Source organism: Papio anubis, chromosome 1 (assembly GCF_008728515.1).
Source record: "Papio anubis isolate 15944 chromosome 1, Panubis1.0, whole genome shotgun sequence".
In the NCBI taxonomy this organism is placed as follows: domain Eukaryota; kingdom Metazoa; phylum Chordata; class Mammalia; order Primates; family Cercopithecidae; genus Papio; species Papio anubis.
In genome coordinates, this window is record NC_044976.1 from 15,004,704 (window position 1) to 15,022,482 (window position 17,779).

A 17,779-nucleotide genomic window follows, 5' to 3' on the forward strand; every position below is an offset into this window, starting at 1 on the left:
TAAACTTCACAATGTCCAGTATCCAATTAAAGAATACCAAGTATGCAAAGAGCCAGGAAACGATGACCCATAAAGAGGGGAAATAATCAGTTAATCAAAATTGAACCAGACCTAACATGATGTTAGCATTAACAGAGAGGACAGCCAGGTGTGGTGGCTCATGCCTGTAATCTCAGCACTTTGGGAAGCTGAGGCAGGTGGATCACCTGAAGTCAGGAGTTCGAGACCAGCCTGGTCAGCATGGTGAAACCCTTTCTCCAGTAAAAACACAAAAATTAGCCAGGCATGGTGGTGCATGCCTGTAATCCCAGCTACTCGGGAGACAGAGGCGTGAGAATTGCTTGAGCTAGGGGGGCAGATGTTGTGGTGAGCTGAGATCACACCATTGCACTCCAGCCTGGAAAGAATAGCGAGACTCTGTCCTAAAAAAAAAAAAAAAAAAGAAAAAAACCCAAAAGAACACAAAAGAATTTAAAAAAAGTTAAAAAAAAAAAATTTTCAGGGTCCAAAAAATAAAGCAAAGGAAAAAAAAAAAAAAAAAAGGTCGGAATCAAACTTTAGAGATTAAAAACTATAACACCTGAGATAATAAATTGACTGGATGCAATTAATAGCAGATTAGACACTGCAGAAAAAAAGATTAAGAAACAGAAAGCCACGAATTATTGAAACATCTAAAATACAACTCATCAACTCATGGAAACAATTTTTTTTTTTGAGACGGAGTCTCACTCTGTCACCCAGGCTGGAGTGCAGTGGCGCGATCTCGGCTCACTGCAAGCTCAGCCTCCCGGGTTCACACCATTCTCCTGCCTCAGCCTCCGGAGTAGCTGAGACTACAGGCACCCGCCACCATGCCCGGCTAATTTTTTGTATTTTTAGTGGAGACGGCGTTTCACTGTGTTAGCTAGGATGGTCTCAATCTCCTGACCTCGTGATCCACCTGCCTCAGCCTCCCAAAGTGTTGGGATTACAGGCATGAGCCACCGCGTAAAAAAAAAAAAAAAAAAAAGTTTTTTTTCTTCCCCAGATTTTTTTTTTTTTTTGGGCGAGTTTCAGTGGCTCAAGCCTGTAATCCCAGCACTTTGGGAGGCCGAGACGGGCGGATCACGAGGTCAGGAGATCGAGACCATCCTGGCTAACACGGTGAAACCCCGTCTCTACTAAAAAATACAAAAAACTAGCCGGGCGAAGTGGCGGGTGCCTGTAGTCCCAGCTGCTTGGGAGACTGAGGCAGGAGAATGGCGTGAACCCGAGAGGAGGAGCTTGCAGTGAGCTGAGATCCGGCCACTGCACTCCAGCCTGGGCGACAGAGCAAGACTCCGTCTCAAAAAAAAAAAAAAAAAAAAAGACATCTAATAGGCAAGTTAAAGGAGTCCTCCAGACAGAAGGAAACTGACACCGGAAGAAAATCTGGATGTACACACACACACACACTAGAAATGACATCTACATAGGCAAATATATAATTTTAACATCTGACTGTTTAGCCAGGCGTGGTGGCTCATGCCTGTAATCCCACCACTTTGGGAGGCCGAGGCGGGCAGGGATCATTTCAGGTCAGCAGTTGGAGACCAGCCTGGCCAATATGGTGAACCCCCTTCTCTACTAAAAGTACAAAAATTAGTCAGGTATGGTGGCCCACGCCTGTAATCTCTGCTACTCAGAAGTCTGAGTCAGGAGAATCGCTTGAACCCGGGAAGCAGAGGTTGCAGTGAGCCAAGATTGTGCCCCTGCACTCCAGCCTGTCTGATAGAGCAAGACTCATCTTACAAACAACAACAAACAAACAACAAAAAACAAAAACACATCTGACTCTTTAAACAAAAGTAATAAAGATGAATTGGAAGGTTTATAACACGTGTAAAGTAAAATGCATGACAACAGCATAAAGGCAGGGAGAGGAGTAATGTGAAGAGGTATGATGCCACTTGAAGGAGACTGTGATGGGTTAATTTTTGTGGAAAGCAAGGCAAAATTTTTGAGGTTTCTCTCTTCATATACTTTCAGGTTCCCATACATACAACCTAGTTTGTTCTGGAGGGATCTTATTTTCTGGGAGGCTCGGAGGAAGAAACTTCAGCTTTAATGTCCCATGGATACACATGACCTGGCGACTGGTCTTTACTGACTTTTAAATACAATTACACAAGGCCACAGGAGAAATAACTGCAATTTATTATTATTCTAATAAGATGGGATTCTCACTGGTCTTGAACTTCTGAGTTCAAGTGAGGCTTCTCCTACCTTGGTCTCTCAAAGTGTTGAGATTAGTAAGCCTGAGCCATCGCACCTGGCCACAACTGCTGTTTGTCGTCCCTGGGTGGGATCGAACCACCAACCTTTCGGTTAACAGCCGAACGCGCTCACCGATTGCGCCACAGAGACGACCTCGGTTGGTCACATTCATCTCACCATAGATTAAGCAATCACTGAACTTTAAGTGTTGCCCGTTCGCTCTCTGCAGGAAAAGTGTGCAGACAACAAAGCTTCAGAAAACCGGAGAGGCTGAGTCGACTCATTGTGTTGTTGCACGTTAGAAACGGGCACATTGCATCTCTGAAGCCAGAAGGGCGACCGAATTGCCTTCACCCTGCGTTGACCCTCGCCTACTTCAGAAGCCAGTGCGTCTGAAAATACCTGGATCTGCGACCCTACCTGGGCCTGGTAGGGCCCCGGGGAAGTTGAAGGCCCCGACGGCTCTCATGATAGCTCTTTTTGCGCCGCCTTCAGGCAATCATCTGTTCCGCTTGCTCCCCCCTCACTCAACTCTGCTTCAGTAGATGGGGTTGGTGGGGCGGGAGCGGGCAAGAGGCAGGGGATTCAAAAGAGAAAAAGTGAAAAGGAGGAGGGAGAAGCAGGGGAGACCAGGAGGAGACAATGGGACAGCCCAGGATGCCCCTACAGAGGGCACCGGCTGGATGCAGAGAAGACGGGACATGCATCAGAATGGAGAGAGCAGGGAGAACACATTGAGAAAATCCACCAGAACTTAGCAGCTGCCCAGAATAAAGTAAAAATCGCATAATGTTTTTACATAAAAAATCGGGGGACCAGGCGCGGTGGCTCACGCCTGTAATCCCAGCACTTTGGGAGGCTGAAGTGGGTGGATCAGTCACTTCAAGTCAGGAGTTCGAGACCAGCCGGGCCAACACGGTGAAAGACCATCTCTACAGAAAATACAAAAAATTAGCTGGGCTTCGTGGCACTTTGTCTTGCGGACAAGCACTCAGGAGGCTGGGCAGGAGCCTGGGGCGAACCGAATAAACTTGCTGTCACTCAGCGTGGTGAGCAAGCATTCTCTCAAAAACAATGCAAGGGGTGAGAGCTGCGTGGACACCGGGATCTCAGACCTCGGGAACACTGAATGGAAGGGCGTGCTGAGTTCGCGGGCGGTCGCGGGCGTGGGGTTGATGTTTGCCGTTACAAGCGCAAACGTCGTGCGTTCCTGCCGCCGGGCACCGGCAACGGTTTTCGGTGACCTCGCTCACTGTCGGTGTGGTCGGCGAACATAACTCCGCTCAATCAACCGAACCAGGACCGCCCTCGCGGGATCTCGCCGCCGCTCACCACCTCCAGCAGCTAACCTCCGTCACTTCGCCTGCTGTTGCGTTGGCGCGGTGGTGAGGAGGCTCGCCATTTAACCGGTGCTGCCGCTCGAACTGCACAACGCCGACCGGGCGGGCATCTATTTATTCGCAGCCGTCGGGAACCTCGAGCGACCGCGGCGAAAGAACAGCCGTTTGACTCGCCGGGGACTGAACTCGTGTTCGCCGCCGAGCAGTATGATCAATCTCTAAAACCGCTATGCGGATGGCGGACAGGATAAAATCGCGGTGAACAGCGCCATGAGATGTGGTCTGAGGACACGCCGCCAGCGTTGTTGTTATCGCTGGAGAACTCTGCATCGGCCGCCAGACTGGCTGCATAAAGACTTCATTCTGCAGGAGGCGGGCCTGGCTAATTCCCGACGGGGAATCGAACCCAGAACACGCTGGGCGGAATCCCCACTGAATACTGGGACTTGGGGTGGGAGGTGCTGCTCCCTTTGCTGGCAGGCTTGCAGGACACAATGGGAGGACTGTGGGCCTTGAGGGTCGCTCTTTGCCCTGGAGTCGTCTCATAAGAGCTCTTCCTCCCTGCTTTCTTCAAAACAGAAGCCTGCAGGCGACACACAGGAGGCTCCGAGAGGTTTGGCACCAAGGCCAGGAGTCCCAAAGATCCCTGCGGCTGAGTTCTGGCGACTTGGCCGCAGCTCACCACTGAACTAGAGATGCTGCTTTGCGAGGGAGGCAGTAAATGACCAGACAGTCGCGGGTCCCTTGGGTCTGAGCCGCGCACACCAGATTGCCAGGCGGCGGGGCAGGAGGCGCCAGGGTGGAGACAGGGCACCCTCTGCATCATAAAGGACCCAGAACTTGGCACCCTCAACATCATAAGGAATCAGACTGATGCGGAAACCGAGACGGGCTGGATGGGAAGAGATCTTTGGGAAGGCTCCAGGGCCCTCAGCTGGTCTCGGCCTTCCCCTGCAACCTGTGACACCTGCCATTTCCATCTTCGGCAGAGAGCAGCACGCCACCGCTAGCGTTTGCTCCGGACAAAACTTCCAGAGTTGCCTCTGACGCTCGAGTTTTATCCTCAGATCCGAGATCCAACTGGTCACCCATTCGTGAGTTCCCATCGGCCAAGTGCGTGGGCATTCATCTACACGCGAGTTTCTCCTCCTCTGCCGAATGGCTACTTCGGGACGGGGGAGGGGCCCTCCCGCGATGGATTGTAAGGTGTTTAGCAGCATCCGTCCCTCCGCTGACTAGATACAAACCGGGGTTGCTGCCAAACCCTCCCGCTTCCCCAGTCGTGGCTAGTGTCCCCAGCGAGATGGGAGGGCGTGTAGGGGCAGTTGCCTCCTCTTGAGAACCATTGCTGCGGGTTGCCGTGCTCTCTGAACTTGTGCAGAGGACTCTCCAGGTGAAGGCTCAGCGCTCCATCCAGCTGGAGACACCCTCGCTCCCCGGCACAGTCGGACCTTAGGATCGGAGGCTTTTAACATCTCCACATCATGAGATTGGAAACCTTTAGGTCTTTTCTTCCAAACATGCTCCAAATCCACCGAGCCTGTTGACCAGGGCCAGCCAGGCAGAGGGCTGGGTTCGCTCAACGAGGCTCCTCTCGCCCGTCCTGGAGCTTCAGGCCTCTTTCCGTTGCAGAGAAGTTTTATGGGCCACTTCCTTCGGCATCCCCGGGGGCAGGGGCGCGGGGAAGAACAGGGTTTGTCTGCGGTTCTCGACCCTCAGCCAGACCTCCACTTTGATGCGCGCTCTTCCAGGCTCCTGTTGGTCCCACTCGCCAGGAGTTAGGTCTCGGGTCAGCCTGAGCTCCCGATACGCCCAGGCCCGGAAGGACACGTAGGGGAAACCGGCTGTTCACTTCGGTCCTTTCCCTTTTCTGACGGGAAAGAAAGGCGGCGTCTTGTCCTGTCCTGTTGGGTAGGCGGAAGAGAGATCACAGGGAGGACAAAAAAATCCTGTGTGGTTTCAGGATCTAAGGGTACCAGGGGAATTTCGACCCTAACCTCCTCAGGAGGTCCTCGGAGTCTCCGTGTGTGAGTGAGATAGAGTTTCTGTCTCTAGTTTGCCAAGGCGGACAAAGTCGACACAATGGGCCTGTCCATTATCTTCTTTCTATGCACAAAATGTCAGCTCTTCCTGTTTCTAACCTGCAACATCCCGCCTGATGACCAGCTTAGCAGGAATTTGGGGCTTCCCTCAAAATGAATTCCATCTCTGTGTTAGTTCAGCCTTCTATAACAATGGCCGCGTACACTGGTGACTAATTCACCGGCAGAAATTTATTTCTCACAGTTCTGGAGGTGGTCCGACATCAGGTGATAACATGGTAGAGGGTTATGAGGTGAGGGACTTTTTTCTGGTTGTAGACTGCCACCTTCTCATTCTTGTCCTCAGGGGCAGAAAGAGGGTGAGGGAGCTCCCGGGATTCGCGCATAAAGAGGCATTAGTCCCATTCAGACTAATGGGATGAATCCACCTCCTGCGCTGAGTGTTGTGGATTTTTCGCATGTTCATCCTCCCAGCAGACAACTGGAGATGTGTCCCCAGAAAGGTACAACAGAGAATCTTCATCACAAATTAAGCCAGCTTAGCATAGGTAGGTGAGAGCACGTGACCTGATGGAGCCTGAAGCACGTGTGGGAGGAATGTAGGTGTCCCAACTGGAGGCTGGGAGTCCCGGGTGCAGAAGGAAGCTTGGAGTGCAGCATTTGGTGGTATGTGTGTGCCAGTAGGCAAAAGAAAGGAACAACTAAGCCACTTGAAATACGCTTGAGAATTCAAATTTAGAAAATTCCAGGGGAAGTATGCATGCAGGCATTCATGAGATCGAAAACTGCTGCTGCATGGCACTGCATGTTGCAAGCAAGCCTAATTGCTGATTTTTAAACAGCCTGATGCATTCACAAGAACAATTTATCAATAGTCTTAAGAGCAGAGGTGCACTAAAACCACTGTGCTCTGCAGCCCAGGATCCCAGTAAAATTCTTTAAGGAACCATTTAAGGAAGATTTTTGGGTTGTCCTTGGTAACCCTCATGAATAACTTTGATTAGGAGTAGAATTTAGATGTCATCAATTTAAAGTGAAACTAAAGAAACTCTGGAACTCACTTAAGAGAAATTAAGAGAATACATTCACTATCCTGGTAGAAAGATTTCTTATAGAACATGGGGAAGCTTGGCAGTGCGGTGGCTCAGCCTGTAATCCCAGCACTTTGGGAGGCCAAGGCAGGCGGATCAAGGGTCAGGAGGTCAGAGACCATCCTGGCTAACTGCAGGTGAAACCCCATCTTGAAACCCTGTCTGCTTGAAATACAAAAAAAATAATAATAATAACGGGTGTGGTGGCGAGCCTGTAGTCCCAGCTAGCAGAACTGAGGCAAGGAGAATAGTGTAGCTTCGGGAGGCCAGGGCTTGCAGGAGCTGAGATCTGGCCACTGCACTCCAGCCTAGGCGACACAGAGAACTCCAGATCAAAAAAAAAAAGAGAGAGAACATAAGGGCTTTAAAATAAAAATAAAGTTAACATTTCATCAAATTAAATGCTTTGAAGTAAATTAAAATCGAAGCCACCCAACCAACTGGACAGACCCCTTCTTGGCAGGAGACCTAGAAGCCTTGAATATACTAGGTTCCTGGCCAGAATTTGGAAGCTCAGACCCCTGTCATATATCTCCCTTTTGTGGTTTGAACACAACTGAGCCAACATTATTGTTAAAATAGAGGTCATAAGACTGACAGAACAGACTCCCTTACAGTAGTAAGATACATTATAAACAAGACCCAAAGGCCATGCCAAACAAGGTTAAAGTCCATTACCTCAGAGTTTAAAACAATAAACTATGTTCTAGTACCACAGGTTTTTTTTTTCTTCCTTTTTCTCTACCTAAGCAAGCACAGGCCTTCAAGATAAGCAATGCTGAAGGCACTTGCAGCTCACCATTACCATAAACTGACTGAGCCCTGCCTACACAAGCCATCACTACAGCTTTGATTTGGACAAGACACTGATTTCAGTAACTTTCTCTTGATGGAGACCACTGGCTGTGGACTGGTTCTGGACAGTGCACAGAGGCTGTCAATTCTCGTTGCCTTGTGTCCTGCTTCACCTTTTTGAGAAGCACAGGACTTTATTATAATGTATTTAAATGTTGTCCACCCAAAGTGAACAGAGGTTGCATGTGGCACCAGTCATGTTTACTCAGCATGCATGCATGTTGGTGGAGTCCTGGCTCTGTCACCCAGGCTGGAGTGCAGTGGCCCGATCTTGGCTCACTAGGCACTCACAGGGTTTCAGTTTACTCCTGTTTCAACCTCCCAAAGTAGCTGGAATAGCAGGTGCATTTTACCACATTCATTAATTTTGTATTTTTAGTAGGCAGGTTACTCCATGTTAGCCAGGCTGGTGTGAACTCTTGACCTCATGAGATCCGGTATTTTCGGCCTCCAAAGTGTTGGAATTGGGCGTGACACCGTGCTTGACCAAATTTCGAGGCCAACACCTGATGACACATTACCACACACGCAAGCGAGTCCCTCGCGGAACTTACCGATGAGCCCATAAAACCTGAGGCAGCGGTGGCTGGCTTGATGTTAGCAAATTCGGGTCACGGTGTGTGGCCCACAGTCCACTGTCCACCTCTGCACAAGGACCAGTCTCCACGCAGATTCTTATCAAGGTGATAACATGGTAGGGTTATGGTGAGGGACTTTTTTTCTGGTTGTAGACTGCCACCTTCTCATTGTATCCTCAGGGGGCAGAAAGAGGGTGAGGGAGCTCCCCGGGGTCCCTTTTATAAGGGCATTAGTCCCATTCAGACTAATGGGATTAAATCCACACTCTGCGCTGAGTGTTGTGGATTTTTCGCATGTTCATCCTCCCAGCAGACAACTGGAGATGTATTGTCCCCAGAAGGTACAATAGAGAATCTTCTGTCACAAGTCAGCAAGCAGCATAGGTGAGTGAGAGCACGTGACCTGATGGAGCCTGAAGCACGTGTGGGAAGATGTAGATTGTCTAACTGGAGGCTGGGAGTCCCGGGTGCAGAAGGAGAAGCTTGGAGTGCAGCATTTGGTGGTATGTGTGTGCCAGTAGGCAAAAGAAAGAGACAACTAAGCCACTTGAAATACCTTGAGAATTCAAATTTAGAAAATTCCAGGGGAAGTATGCATGCAGGCATTCATGAGATCCAGAAAACTGCTGCTGCATAACTGCATGTTGCAAGCAAGCCCTAAATTGCTGATTTTTAAACAGCCTGATGCATTCACAAAGACAATTTATCAATAGTCTTAAGAGCAGAGGTGCACTAAAGCCACTGTGCTCTGCAGCCCAGGATCCCAGTAAATTCTTTAAGGACCATTTAAGGAAGATTTTTGGAGTTGTCCTTGGTAACCCTCAAGAATGTTTTGATTAGGAGTAGAATTTTAGATGTCATCAATTCAAAAATTAAAACTAAAACTCTGGAACTCATAGAGAAAATTAAGAGAATACATTCACTATCCTGAGTAGAAAGATTTCTTATAGAACATAAGAGGCTTGGCCGGGTGCGGTGGCTCAAGCCTGTAATCCCAGCACTTTGGGAGGCCAAGACGGGCGGATCACGAGATCAGGAGATCGAGACCATCCTGGCTAACACGGTGAAACCCCATCTTGAAACCCTGTCTCTACTTAAAAATACAAAAAAAAAATAATAATAATAACCGGGTGTGGTGGCGGGCGCCTGTAGTCCCAGCTACTTGGGAGGCTGAGGCAGGAGAATGGTGTAAACTCGGGAGGCGGAGCTTGCAGGGAGCTGAGATCTGGCCACTGCACTCCAGCCTGGGCGACACAGCGAGACTCCGTCTCAAAAAAAAAAAAAAAAAGAGAGAGAACATAAGAGGCTTTAAAAATAAAAAAAATAAAGTTAACATTTCATCAAATTAAATGCTTTGAGAAGTAAAATTAAAATCCGAAGCCACCCAACCAACTGGACAGACCCCTTCTTGGCCAGGGAGACCCCAGAGAAGCCTTGAATACTGAGTTCCTGGCCAGAATTTGGAAGCTCAGACCCCTGTCCTTATACTCTCCCTTTTGTGGTTTAGACACAACTGACCAGCATTATTGTTAAAATAGAGGTCATAAGACTGACAGAACAGACTCCTTACAGTAGTAAGATACCACATTATAAACAAGACCCAAGGCCATGCCAGGCAAGGTTAAGTCATGCACCCCTCAATTTAAACAATAAACTATGTTCTAATTGCCACAGGTTTTTTTTTTTTTCTTCCTTTTTTTTTCTCTACCTAAACAAGCACAGGCCTTCAGATAAGCAATGCTGAAGCACTTGCAGCTCACCCATTACCATAAACTGACTGAGCCCTGCCTACACAAGCCATCACTACAGCTTTGATTGGACAAGACACTGATTTCAGTAACTTTCTCTTGATGGGAGACCACTGGCTGTGGACTGGTTCTGGACAGTGCACAGAGGCTGTGTTCTCGATTGCCTTTGTGTCCCTGCTTCACCTTTTGAAGCACAGGACTTTATTATAATGTATTTAAATGTTGTCTCCACCCCAAAGTGAACAGAGGTTGCATGTAACAGTCATGTTTACTCAGCATGCATGCATGTTGGTGGAGTCTGGCTCTGTCACCCAGGCTGGAGTGCAGTAGCGCGATCTTGGCTCACTAAACCTTTGCCTCCTGGGTTCAAGCGATTCTCCTGTTTCAACCTCCCAAGTAGCTGGAATAGCAGGTGCATGCCACCACATTCGGCTAATTTTTGTATTTTTAGTAAAGACGGGATTACTCCATGTTAGCCAGGCTGGTCTTGAACTCTTGACCTCATGAGATCCATTCGCCTCGGCCTCAAGAAGTGTTGGAATTACAGGCGTGAGCCACCGTGCCCGGCCAAATTTCAGGCCAACACCTGATGACACACATTACCACACACGCAAACGGAATCCCTCGCGGAACACCGATGGGCCCATAAAACACGCGGAGGCCGCGGTGGCTGACGATGTTAGCAAATTCGGGTCACGGTGTGTGGCCCTGAGGGTCCACTGTCCACCTCTGCACAAGGACCAGTCTCCACGCAGATTCTTCCCCACACACCTCCCCTTTCTTTGGGCCGCTGATGCCTCTTGGACCTCTGAGGTGACTGCCCCGCCCGCAGCTTCTCTCCTTCCAGCAGCTTCTCTGTAGTAGCTCAGCGGTAAGCCCAAGGTCTGGCAGGCGAATCAAGAACCTGATGGTTCTTTGTGATTGCACGGATCCGCCTAGGGAATAGATGAGAAACAGGTACCAATATCAAAACTGTAGTCACTCAACATAAACACATCATGTTTACAACTTTGCTAAGTGGGGTGTTGAGTCCGACAGCCCTTGCACTGGCCGGGAATTGAACCCGGGTCTCCCGCGTGGGAGGCGAGAATTCTACCACTGAACCACCAGTGCCTCTCTTTGGGAACTACCTGGAGGATAAATGAAAAGAGTATCCACAAAGACTTAGCAACTGTTCCAAGCGGCTTTTTCTAGAGGCGACTAAAAGCTAACAAAGACATCCAAACCAAATGTTTTTATAGGAAACTTTTACTAGACAGTTATAAATATCACAGTAGTTCATCTGTCAGATCAAACTCTTCACTCTGAACAAGGTCTTTCTACCTGCATTACAAACTCCTACAATCAAACATCAGAAATTCATTCACGTTTCTTTCTTCTCATCCTAAATCTTCAATTGTCAACCTCAAACTGCTGCCTTACAGGTTCTGAGAAGGTAACCTAACTGGTAGTTTAGGGAAGTAAAGTTCAAATCCAGGGAGGAAGTAAGAAGCAGAAGCAGAATTAGAAGAAAGACGAAATAAAAGGACAGAATCAAGGTAGAGATAATGAAGAAACAAAGCTTGGTCCACTGAGTTAGTCTTTTGTCGCTGTTTTTTTTGGCAACAGAGTAATGATCGGTCTCATAATCATTATAATACTATTATTTGCTTGAAGATATATAAAGCATTGGAAGGAAAAGTGATATAAAAAGATTAATAATGCTTGTAGTCAATGTTTCATTGTTTGGGAGAATCCAATTTCCTAAGTCAGTATACTATGATGTATTAGCTGTGTAAGGAGTAGACCAGTTTAAGGAAATATTGACCGTCAGAATATTAACATATTAGTCTTTTGATAAAGTTCAAATAGTAGACAGATTTCTTTCCTCAATTTTCCCTGGAGACATTAAACTGAAGAGAAAAATCCAGCATTTTCCCCACGTGGGTCTGGGAGTCACTTTTTTTTTTTTTTGAGATGGAGTCTCGCTCTGTAGCCCAGGATGGAGTGCAGTGGCTGAATCTCGGCTCACTGCAAGCTCCGCCTCCCGGGTTTAGGCCATTCTCCTGCCTCAGCCTCCTGAGTAGCTGGGACTACAGGCGCCCGCCACCGTGCCCGGCTAGTTTTTTGTATTTTTTAGTAGAGATAGGGTTTCACCATGTTAGCCAGGATGGTCTCGATCTCCTGACCTCATGATCCGCCCGTTTCGGGCTCCCAAAGTGCCGGGATTACAGGCTTGAGCCACCGCGCCCGGCCAACTTTTTCAAAGATAGGAGCTGTGACATGGAATCATCCTTCTCTAGCTGAGATGCCAAGTTAGGTCCAGGTTGAGTCATAAACTTGAGCCCAACAAGGAAATCACCCTTCACATTGACCTTGCCAGCTTTGGCTGTTCTCTGTTCTTTGCCCAACACCCGAGACACACACCAGCTCTGGCCAACAAACCTTAATATATTATCTATGTCAACCAGAGCTACATTTATTCCCAAATCTCCTTCTAAAATACAAACCTGTACTTCCTACTCTCAAATTCTACATTTACAAAGGCCTCATATGCATCTCAGAGTCACAGATGGTAAAACTCATCACACCAGTAAGTTCTCTGTCAAAAAACTGGACTCCCGGTCAGGCACATTGGCTCATGCCTGTAATACTAGCACTTTGGGAGGTCAAGGCGGATGGATCATGAGGTCACGGATTGAGAACATCGTGACTAACACGGAGAAACTTCATCTCTACTAAAACTACAAAAAAAAATTAGCTGAGTGTGGTGGCACCCGCCTGTAGTCCCAGCTACTTGGGAGGCTGAGGCAGGAGAATTGCTTGAACCCAGGAGGTGGAGGTTGCAGTGAGCTGAGATCACACCATTGCACTCCAGCCTGGGCAAAAGAGCAAGACTCCATCCAGCAGCAAACTACTTGACATGTGACAAACTTTTCACAGGTTCATGCCAGTGGATTCCCCAGTGAACCAGCTCTCTTAACTCAGGCTTCCATAACAAAATACCACAGACTGGATGGCTTAAACACGAGGAATTTCTTTCTCATAGTTTGAGAGGCTGAGAAGTCCAAGACCAAACTGCCAGCCGATTCAGTTCCCCGGTGAGGGCTCTCTCCCTGGCTTGCAGACTGCTACCTTCTCCTTCTGTCCTCATGTGGTAGAGAGATAGAGAGCGAGCACTTTGGTCACTCATCTATTTCTTATCATGACACTGATCTCATCATGGAGATCCCATGGTCATGACCTCACCTAAACCTGATTATCCCCCAAAGGCCCTACCTCCAAAATACCTTCACATTGGGGGTTAAGTCTTCAATATATAATTTGAAGGGGACACAAACATCCATTCCATTACACTAGCACCTGCCTTTGCAATCCAGCCTCTGGGCCAGGCTTAGCAGTGGAGAGCCCAAGGCTTCAATTGACAGGATTTTTATGCTGTCAGGCTCTGGCTCCTTGGCTCTGGAAGCTTCTAGAAGCAGTAGGGTGATCCATCCTTTAGCAACTATACTGTAAAACACATGGTGGGTAAAAGAGTGCCCTATTTTTTGGTGATGCCCCCATTAGTGTGCTTGGCTCAACCTATTAATAGGAAGTAGTGATTGGCATCCACCTCAGTACCACCCCCTGAAGTCATCCTGTCAGTTTCCATTCCATTCTCCTATCCTTAGCTTGCTGGTTCAATACTCTTAAGTGATGTATTCCTGGGGCTCTCCTTTTTCCCTCAGAGATATCTTGTGATTTCTTTGATTCTCTCCACCATTACAGGTTAATCAGTCTAATTCTTAAAAAATCTGTAGATGAATGTTGGGAAGCTGTGAGGAGAGCCCTTGGGCTTTTTGCCTGGGTCAAGTGCAGATTCCTGAGGATTCTGGGCCTTGGTCTCCAGCTGCACTAGTGCTGGACACTTAGTCTCAGCAGCATCACCTGGCGCAATGGTGCTGAAGCGCACTGCCAAGAGGCCAGAAGGCAAAGCCAGAACCCATTTAGGCAAAATTGAGGGCGCGCGGGGACAAAGCAATAGAGAACGGTGGGCAATACAGGATCCGTACACCACGTATTAGGAATTGTATTTATTAAATTGTTGATTACCTAAGACTCCGGAGAGTAGTTTGGACACTTAACCGGTTTTCTGAGGATTATTTGGGGAAGAGGTGTGCATTCAAATGTACATACGTAATTCGTGTGATTTCGGAATATTGACTCTCGGAGTTCCAGATGTAGATTTAGAAACTTTTTAAAAAAATTTTATTTATGACATTTCGCAAATCAGCCAGATCTGCAGCTTATCAGAGTAAAGCGACGTAAAGCGGGACCCTTAGGAAATGTGCTAAGACGTCACCCACTTTCAGTGTCAGCCTGTGAACATTCAGGCGATAGAAGAGAATGAAGAGAGCCTTAAGGAATTTCTGGAACCAAAGCTAATTAATATTAAGCAGGCAGGCCGGGCGCGGTGGCTCAAGCCTGTAATCCCAGCACTTTGGGAGGCCGAGATGGGCGGATCACGAGGTCAGGAGATCGAGACCATCCTGGCGAACACAGTGAAACCCCGTCTCTACTAAGAAATAAAAAAAATAGCCGGGCGAGATGGCGGGCGCCTGTAGTCCCAGCTACTCGGGAGGCTGAGGCCGGAGAATGGCGTGAACCCGGGAGGCGGAGCTTGCAGTGAGCTGAGATCCGGCCACTGCACTCCAGCCTGGGCTACAGAGCGAGACAAAAAAAAAAAAAAATTAAGCAGGCCTCTTGCTGGCAGACCAGTGGAAATTGTAGCCTGGTCAACAATCAGTCTACATTGATGAGGTTGAAAATGCAGCCACAGGTTCAACTACTTTTCTGTTTGTTTCCCAACCTCAATTAAACTCACTAAATTTAGGGACCAAAAAAAAAAAGCAATAAAACGCTAGGTGTCCACAGTCGGTCTCGAACCAGGGACCCCTCACATGTGAAGCAAACCCGAAAACCACTACACTACAATTACCACATAGCCAGCGAAGAAGGCAAAATAAAGTCCTGAAAATCGTACATCAGCCATTTCTATTATCGTTTCCAAAGTCAGAAATTCACTTGCATTTCGAAATTCCACTGAAAAAATAAGCACCATCCATCAAGAAGACTATGGCTCCCAATAGGCCCAGGCTTAGCGTTCCGCGCCTACCCCCAAAACGAAGACCATGGGGACCCATGCCCGGGCTTCAGGGGATCCTGCATCCTCCCGCCGGGTATCCACTTCCAGAACTAAGCGCCGTCTGCGGGATCCTCCCGGCTAACACTCTCCGGCTCCCAGAAGCTGCAGGAGCCGGCGGGTTTTGAGCACCCGAGACCCGGGCGCCCTGCGCCGCGCAGCAGTGTGGACGCCGCCCTTCCAGGGATGCGGACCCCTCCTCGGGGCCTTTTCCCTGGCGCCGGCCGTCGGGGCTCTTGGCTCTTGGCGTCCTTCCAGGAACCCTAGGACCCTCCTTGCCCTCCCTTCCGCAGGCCGAGGGGAGTGAGCTGCGCGCTCTTTCCTCGCGGACCCTTTGGCCTCAGCGCCTCGACGTCTTCCTCCCAAAGGGCATCCTTCACTGCTGCTGTCTCTTAGTCTGCCCAACTCAATTTAAGTCATAGTTAATCACACTTTCCGATTTTAGCAGGTGCCAAAGCAAACGCTATGTCTCAGGACACTTGGCTGTTTGAAAATATGGGCACATCAACTCAGGCCAAGCCACGCCTTCATGAGGCCGAGTATAAAACCCTGGAAGACCCGGGATAACCCACTTAGATTTCACGGTCGCTCCTCTCTCCCTCGTCGGTCTTCCGATTCTTCTTGAAGAGCAGTTTCATTTTACCCTTTACAAAACTGAAACGTCTTATGTTTGCTTTTTGTAATTTTCCTTTTCAATAGGGTCATGGAGTGCGGATTTTAACCTAAGAGGGCAAAGAGGTAAAGACGGTTTTCACAGAAAGCGTCTGGATGGATTTTCACGTTCACATCTCAGCAGACAGCCAACAGGCAAAAAGAGTCTCCTTTTGCTTGAAGACGTTAAAATCTCTCTCTCTCTCCTCCCTCTCTCTGTCTCTCTCTCCCTCCCACCCTCCTTCCTTCCCTGTCTCTACCTCTCAATGCCAAAACTTAGCTACTCTGGAGGCCGAGGCAGGAGAATCGCTTGAACCCGGGAGGCAGAGGTCTCAGTGAGCCGAGATCGCGCCACTGCACTCCGGCCTGGATGACAGAGTGACAGTGTCTCAAAAAAAGTTTGGAGAAGAAGGTGCCATTTTCCCTAGTTGCTTTTCTTATTGCAGTGGTGACCGCATCGCCTTCACACCTGAAGTCCAAGTGCTTCCACCCTGGGGAATGTACAGACCGCTGGGTCACTGGAGGCCAGGCCGCAGTGCCGGCCTCCTTCTGCTTTTGGCTTTAACTACAGTCGGGGGGGGGGGGGGGGGGGGGGGGCGACTGGACGTCACCAGAGACTGCTGGGATATTACCCTCACCAGCGACTGGAAGGCCAAACTCCCAAAGAGGCCTACTTCATGATAGCCTTAAATCAGGAAATTTCATGAAATCCCACCCCTCTACTGCCCCATTCCCATATTCTGTCTCCTCCCCTGCCCACTCTGAGAAGATTCGCCGCCTTTCTGTTGAGTCTGGACCCTTTGGAGTCCCACATGGACAAGACAAAAGGGGCATTGCCTTTTCCTTCCTACAGGAGCGGGAAGAGCCGTCACCGTGGAGGAAACAGACTCACAGCGCGCATCTTCACATTCTTGAGCCCTGCCAGGTTCCAGCAAACCCAACAAAGCATTCTCTGAAGCTTCTCTTGGATATATACCCAGAAATGGGGTTGCTGGATCACAGGGTAGATTCTATTTTTAGTTTTTTGAGGAAACTCCATACTGTTTTCCACATCAGCTGTGCTAATTTACATACCTATTCACAATGTGTGTGTTTCCTTTTCTCTGCATTATTTCTAACACATCATTCACCTTTTTGATAAATGCCACTCTAACAGGTGTGAGAAGATATTCATTATGGTTTTAATTTGCGTTTCCCTAATGATTAGTGATGCTGAGCATTTGAGAAAAGCGAATTGTTAGTGGCTTAATGTTGAGAACTGACTTAACATTGTGACAGATAGGAAACAATAGGGTAAAAACAAAACAATGTCATTCAAACAGGATATCAGATTTGCACATAGGCCTTTGTGGGGCAAATGGGAACCCAGCGCACAAAAAGTTGACTTATGTGGAAGCAATATCACAAATGAGTTAGGAAATGTGAAAAAAATAACCAATAAGAGAGATATAATTGAAAATAGACCGAATGGATTCACACTATCACTACAAATCCTGGAAGCCCTGGGGTTTCATTTGGGAGAAAGAAATATTTGCTTTCATACATGATCAAAACTAACGAAAAAGCTAGATCCTGAGTTCCTTTTCAGGCATTTACATTTAAAACTTAAAGTTAGCCAAACAAAGTCCACTTTGAGATGGAAATATGAAAACCCAAATTACCCTGGGGAAAAATCAGATCCCTAGGCAGTGTTTGATTTTCTCACTTTAAAGTGGGAAATTAGATCAGATGTGCCTTAAGGTTTTTCTGGTGCTAACATTCATGGTTCATAATTTTTTCTTTTTAAAGAAAATAGGTATATTCAAACCAATAAAACATGATAACATATATCCAGAAGGCACTTTAATAATGGGTAAACTTCATTAAAGTTAGACATTATTTTTAAGCAGAAGGAATCCTTAAGACCTAGAAAAGAATAATGCTGTGCCCACACTCAAGACTAATGGCAAAGTGGGTTTTAGTTCAGTTACTTGGAGTTTATATGGAATGACAACATCACATAGTTTATATGAGGGGTGGGATCATAAGCTTTCAGAAGTGGTTTTATTGGGTTCCCTCCCTTTTTTTTTTTTTTT

General features: G+C 47.9%; 2 non-coding genes across 2 annotated transcripts; both read right to left on the bottom strand.

The window, feature by feature from the left end:
• Window positions 1-2,314: 2,314 nt before the first annotated feature.
• Window positions 2,315-2,388, bottom strand: TRNAN-GUU. Its single transcript has one exon. It is a non-coding gene; the product is annotated as a tRNA-Asn (tRNA).
• An 8,546-nt stretch (window positions 2,389-10,934) lies between these two features.
• Window positions 10,935-11,005, bottom strand: TRNAG-CCC. Its single transcript has one exon. It is a non-coding gene; the product is annotated as a tRNA-Gly (tRNA).
• Window positions 11,006-17,779: the final 6,774 nt, after the last annotated feature.